The following is a 6,833-nucleotide window of genomic DNA, read 5'->3' on the forward strand; positions in this document are numbered from 1 at the left end:
AAATAAATACATGAATATGTGATCTTTCTTACTTGTAAAAATAAGCCCACATACCTAAGGATTCATTAATAGTTAGATTATTTTGAGGCATTAAAAATATTTTTCAATGTTTTTTTTATTCTTTCCTGTCTTTAAACTAAGCCTAGATATCATTGATGATTGTTATTTAATTTCAGGACTATCTGGAGGCATCAACATCACAACATCACCACTATCACTGATCATGAAAAACCTAAAAAAAAAATAAAAAAATAAAATCTACACATTATTATACTGAATAAAACAGAGCTATGTAAGCACAAGAAACAAGACTAAGAAATTTTACATTCAAAGATGCTTTTTAATAGCTTTAAAATAAACATTAAAATCATAACAATGATTTAAAAACAGGACAAAATTGTTATAAAAAAAGTTAAAACATGAGAATATTAATATTTACAAAAGATATTATAAAATATTCACAAAATTAAATGTGTTATAAATGTAAAAGTGTTGTTGAAATATAAAGATCTATCTCAAATTTTGCTCAAAACATTTTTTCTTTTTTTTAACAAAAATATTTTAGCAAAAAAGAAAATTTACATTTACAGTTTGTAAGTTTGATGATTCTATATGCTTAATGATTATATAGTTTATTAATAAGACACATAAAATTATAATTAAATTTACCATTTTAAAAAGTGAGGCAATTAAATGTACAACATTATAATAGAGTGGAAAATCTATGATTAGTTTTCTTAAAGTTTTCTCTTAGAAATAATAGACAATTAATTTATAATTGTGTCATAATTATCCAAAAATTTATAAAGATATATAAAAGAAAATATTAAATTTTCTTCTCTAACATTCACCGTTGACATTTTAATGCCCTCTTTTTATGCTGCTTGATAGATAGATATTTAGCACGAATGACATTGTTTCAGACCCTGATATAAATAAACGACATAAAATCGAATATAGACTAGTCATATTAAATTATAGTTATAAAAATGTTTCTTTTTACCAGTTTTCCCTTTTTTCTTCTAGAATTCAGTCAGAAATTAGTTTTATAGCTAAACTATTCATTCTTTGTAGTAATCACGGAATTATGAAAATATTCCAAGCCACTAGAGCCATCTAAGGATGATAATTGAGACTAAACTTGTCATTTTTAAAAATCTTAAACGCCATCTTGAAATTTAATTTTAAACATTTTAAAAAATTTTCAATGCCACTTGATAGACTAAAGTTGCAATAGATTTTCCTTTTCATTTGAAATATTTGCCAAAACGTTCATTTTATTTATAATAATTATGATTATGAAAGAAATAAATTATGTTTAAATCTTATATTAAGATATCCTAAGTTGTGTTTTAATGGCTAAAAAGGAATCAGCACATTCTAAGTTGTAGTATTATAATATTATTGAATAAAAACTGATAATATGATTTATAATAATATGCATATAATTATGTATGGTATTAAAAAAAACAATAAGATTGTCAGAGTAATTGCTCCGCGCTCCCTTGCATGAATCTGAGATTTTCTTGTTTATAATTTTAAAAATACTGTATAATTATTATTAATGGTAATTATACATTTTCCAAGGAAAAGTCTTTTTTGTGTTATCCCTAAATATTAAATAAAAATCAAGGTTATCACATTTACTGTTCTATAATAGACATAAAATTTACAGGACAACTGCACGGGATTAACTATCCAATTTTAAATATGCTAACCTTAATTGATAACTAGACCTAAATAACGCACCCATGTTATTACATTATAAAATTTTATTAGGAAGAGGGGTAAATATTCTAGAAAATATTTTACCCTGCCTAAATCTGTTATTCAAGTCTTTCATTCAGTTTTAAATTTTTCTTTTGCTAATTGTTATAGAGCCATATCCATTCTTGTGATCAAGGCTTTTGGTTAAAAGGTAGTTCCATGAGAAGAATATAGAAAATAAACAGTGGCGTGCAAACCGAAGGGGGCGTTTGGGGCAATCGCCCCCCCCTAGCGACCAAAACGCCCCCCCCTGCCCCCCCCTAGCGACCGCCCCCCCTGCCCCCCCCTAAATGTTGAAAAATGCCCCGTTTTGCCCCCCCCTGGTAAACAAAAATGCCCCTTTTTGCCCCCTACCCTACAAAAAGCAAAACTCTCCCAATTTCCAAAAAAAAAGATAAAGAAATACTTAACAAAAAAATTTTTTGGCGCTTCGCGCCAAACAAACAGTTACTGTTCATTTAACCTTAATAGGAAGTATCTTTTTTGTATAATATAAACTTTTTACCAAAGAAATTTTGTACATCCCCAATGATGATACACAAAATTACCCCTTATATAGATTACAATTAGTGGATGAAACGTATGGAAACTTAACTTAATCAACCAACCAATCAATATTCCATTTAAGTCCCAAAAGATGTTGAGCTAACGAATAAGAAAATGTTTATATGAAATATTGAGGACTAGTGTAATAAATAGCCCAAAACACCTTCCCTCCTCCCTGCATATTTGAAGAAAAAAATTTGCGCTTCGCGCCCTTCCAATTGGTTTCTGCTTTTTATCACATTGTATAAAAACATTTGTAAAAATCAAATATTTAATCAAAAAGTTATTTAAATAAAAATGAAACAGCGTTGATATTTATCTAAGCCTTTTTTTCAACATTGTATGTCTGTCTAAATGAATAACTTTATATGATGTCATATGATGTTCAGGATAAGTTTATAATTTTTTTGTGTACATACCCTTACAAAAAGACATGTTTTTTTATGGCAATTTTCATTAAAGAGCCTTAAAACTAACTACACTCTATATTCCTAACTTGTTAAAATTCGTCACTCTTGTTATAGTTAATTGATTTTAGTTCAAAGAGGAAATAAATATTTTTCGGTGCGCTTTGCACACTGCCCTAATAAATCATTGAAAACACCACTTCATGAAAAATTGACATATTGTTAAATTGGCATTTGAAGAGGGTAGGATAGGTTGATATAACTTTTTATCTTCTCTATAATAACTATGGCTATCAGTTTGTAATGCTAATGGGGAAATGTAATTTTCTTAACTGCAATTAAAGATAGAAGGCTAAAACTTAATGTTAACACTCCCAACATTATGGAGTATAATTAAATATTAGAAATTTCTGGAGGTCGGGCTGCTTTTTAGGACGTTTTTGGCAATTTTGTATCTTTCACAATTCCCCCATTGTTTGGTCCAATTCACAAAATTTTTGTAGCTAAGGGTATCAAAATCAAATTTCGGGTATAGTCCCTTTCGTGACATTGCCTCTTAATTTCTTCATATTTCTACAGTAGCTTTTCCCCTATTTATAGCCCCTGTGGGGCCAATTGCCTAACCCTGTGGGAAAATCACCTAACCTAACTTAACCTATAATAAACTATTAAAAGCTACTATGAAAATACAACAAAATGCCCCTTAAGAGGCGTTGCCACAAAAGAGACTATACCCCAAAGTTTTTCATATTTCTAAGAGATTTTCATATCTGTAGATGAAAGGACAAGTATTTTTTTTTTATTTTTTACAAAGTTCTTTATATCTTTGGATTTTATAGCACAATAAATTTATTTGTGGATTATAATATCAAAAAAATAAAATCTCTCATTGTTCCGAGCATCTAGTATGTAATTTACTTTGACTGTCATCACACAACATACAAGAAAAAGGATTTGTGACTTTTTCTACCTAAAATATATATTTATTTAAACTAATGCTCTTTAAATCTTCTTGTCTATATTCTTATTAATAATTTTTTGTGCTTTGCTACTTATAGATGTTGTCATCCTTGTTGTCATACAATAAAGAAATATTTAAAATCAGTTCTACATATTAGGTTTATTTTTGGTAAATTATTTCCAAAATGAGAGTTTTTATCTACCCCCACAAAAATTTTTTTAATGGGGTTATTCATCCTTCCTGCTGAGATTTTATAACATCCCCTTCCACCCATAAAAATGTTTTGTGGTGGTGGGGGGGGGGGGGTGGAAGGTTAAATTATCTTCTGTACTTTTTTTTTTGAAGATGCTTTCTAGCTCCCTTCCCTTCGGTCATTGCAGGGTGGGGAGAAAGGATGGGGGAGAAAGGATGGGGGAGAAGAGATGGGGGGAAGAGATGGGGGATATAAATGGGAAATAGGGATGGGGAAGAAGGGATAAGGACTAGAAGGCCCATAATCAAATAATTCCACCCCTTAAAACGCCCTTATTTAAAATTAGTATATATAATCAAAATGCCCCCCCCCTACAGCAAAGTGCCCCCCCGGGGCACTTTGTTTTAGGGGGGGGCAAAATTTTACAAAATCTTCAAAATGCCCCCCCCTAGACAAAGTGCTTCGCACGCCACTGAAAATAAAAAATATAGGTACTTAATTGATAAAAGCAGAAAAAAATCAATGGAACTAACCCATCAAACTCAAATAGTTTTATGAGGCTCTGTGCAAATTATGCGCAGTCTCATTGTAAATAAAATAATTAATTGTCATGCCTAAACTAAATATACTAAAAGCCTTGAAAATCTTAACAACCACACAAATATCCCAGGAAAATCTGTTGATACATCAAAATTAAAACTTTTATTTTGACTGACTTTTGAATTAATTGCTTTTTAATAATAGTTTTTTTTATTATATATATTATCAATTTTAGTTTTTGAACCAGTGTTAATTAATTAATAAATATTGTAGTTTTGATGATTTTAGCATTCTAGTATGTTGACAATAAATAAAGTATAAAAAATGAGCAAAATAATTAATCTTAAGCTTTTTGAATTGCCATAGACGAGCTCAAATCATTTTAATCTCATTGGCTTGTTAAGTAAGTTGTATTTTTTACAGTGTAAAATTTTTGTAGTTGCAAATTTTCTAGTGTTTAGCATTTATTTTTAACAGTATAAAGGTACTTATTTATCAAAGTACTTCGTCCAATAAAACACTGTAAAAGTTACAACTTATTTTTAAAAGTGTAATCATGTATTTTATATGTAAAATTAAATTCTACTACTGCAAAAATGCTTTTTTGAACTATATATTTTAGACTTTTTAACAAATTTAGAGACATGTATGTAATATGTATAGATTGTTCAGTTTTTCAATTATGTAACTTCTAAAGGAATTTTTAAAAAAAAGACATGAAATTTAGACAATTAACAAAATATTTTATTGTTATCATTTCACATTTTGTGTCATATTTTCTAAATATTTCTTTAGTATGAGAAGTGAGAGTTTTGTGATAATTATTAATGCACACACACACACTCAAGTAAACGCAAACACACAAAAATTTTATTACATTAGTTTGATTTTTTTATACTTTCCTTTAGGGAAACTTATTGTCTTATTATTATTAGGTTGCAAATTTTGAAATTACAGGAAAGAGTGAAAACTATATGTAAAACTGTATATCCAGCAGATGCCCAATATGATATGTTGTTGTGTGTGATAGTGTGCACTGAAAACTGCAAAATAATTGTAAAGTTATTATTATTATGTGTTGAGATAAGATTATTATTATGCTATTATGTTTACAACCCGTGATATTGTATCCAATAAACTATACAATATTGTATACCTGTTTTTTTTTAACAAAAAAGTATTCTTGTTGGGTGGAATTCCCATGAAAATGACCGAGGCATGTCGAGAGTCTGTGAATTCACAGCAAAGTAATATGAACATACGACAAATGAAAAAGGGTAATGTAGGATAATTTCTGACATACAAAAAATAACCTTGCTTATTTCCACTACCAAATACCTACGCGCAGTTATCATTTTTATCTATCTTTTTCTTTAGTGAAATATTTAGATGCTTTCCCTCAAATCTTTGCAAAACAAGGATGACAAAGCTCTGAAACGGTATGACAGACTACCATTAACTCTTGTAGAGTATCTCAGAACTGAAAATACAAAATATAATATATAGGTGTTGACAAAATTCTTAAATACAGATTTCTGGTTAAGGACATTTTTAGGAATTGATTATAAAGATGCTTCGCTTATAATATAGTACCTTATTGTAATTCGAATGAGTACTCCAAAAATCAGATTAATCGGATGATTATATCACATAAAAATTGTTGTAAAAAAATCTACTCGTTTAAAATGGACGTAATGGCATTCTGGTACCTTTTATAGAGTTGCTTTGTGATAGGACATGCCTAAATTAACAAAAAACAAAGCTATTCGCTACGGGCGTATGGACCGACCCTGATTATTGGAAAGCGTCGCTTTTAAAAACTATAGGTACATTACAAAAGTTTTTGAAAAAAAATCTCATTAAATTTTATTAGTACCTTGATTTTTGTACGTTACTATCTTATACTTTCGATCATTAAAAAGCCCTTTTGATGACAACTTTTTCACAAGCCCAAGTAATCACATTAGAAATATCTTTCTTTTTCAAGGGTGAAAATATTTTATATAAAAGTTGCGTTGGTCATATTTGAATGTCTATTATACAGTTTACAGACCCGAGGCGTACACAGGATTTTTGTCAAGGGGTGTGCACTCGAAATTTTGAAATACCTCTTGATCCGAAGTCGAGGGGGGTATAAAAAACAGAGGTTTATTTTAGTGCTAAGGGGGTGGATAAATCCTATTTGGTGTCCAACCACTTAATCCAATTGGTAAATTGTAAATATTCTTAACATCCCCTTAAGGGAGGGTTGGTTTTTTACCCGGACAACCCCTTAGGTCTAAGGGGGGTAGTAGACCTTTGTCAAGAGGGATGTAAGAGGGTGTATGAGAGGATATACCCCCATTCTACGCCTGTCATGTAGACGTCATTTTCTCACAGCTAATATTGAGACTTTATTTTAGAAAAAAAATTATTTCTT

General features: G+C 29.6%; 1 protein-coding gene and 1 long non-coding RNA gene across 2 annotated transcripts in view; both read left to right on the plus strand.

Moving 5' to 3' along the window:
* Positions 1 to 1,601, plus strand: part of Oatp30B (Organic anion transporting polypeptide 30B) — an 84,806-nt gene extending 83,205 nt beyond the window's left edge. Inside the window, exons 6-7 of the mRNA XM_080158680.1 lie at positions 177 to 680; positions 892 to 1,601. The gene's annotated coding sequence lies outside the window, so the exon portion shown is untranslated. The remainder of the gene's footprint in view (positions 1 to 176; positions 681 to 891) is intronic.
* A 3,017-nt stretch (positions 1,602 to 4,618) lies between these two features.
* LOC145317565 (uncharacterized) lies at positions 4,619 to 5,570 on the plus strand. Its single transcript, XR_013879044.1, has 3 exons — positions 4,619 to 4,817; positions 4,964 to 5,261; positions 5,445 to 5,570. It is a non-coding gene; the product is annotated as an uncharacterized LOC145317565 (long non-coding RNA).
* Positions 5,571 to 6,833: the final 1,263 nt, after the last annotated feature.

This window comes from Acartia tonsa, chromosome 1 (assembly GCF_053477335.1).
Source record: "Acartia tonsa isolate MP-2025a chromosome 1, ASM5347733v1, whole genome shotgun sequence".
Taxonomy (NCBI): Eukaryota; Metazoa; Arthropoda; class Copepoda; order Calanoida; family Acartiidae; genus Acartia; species Acartia tonsa.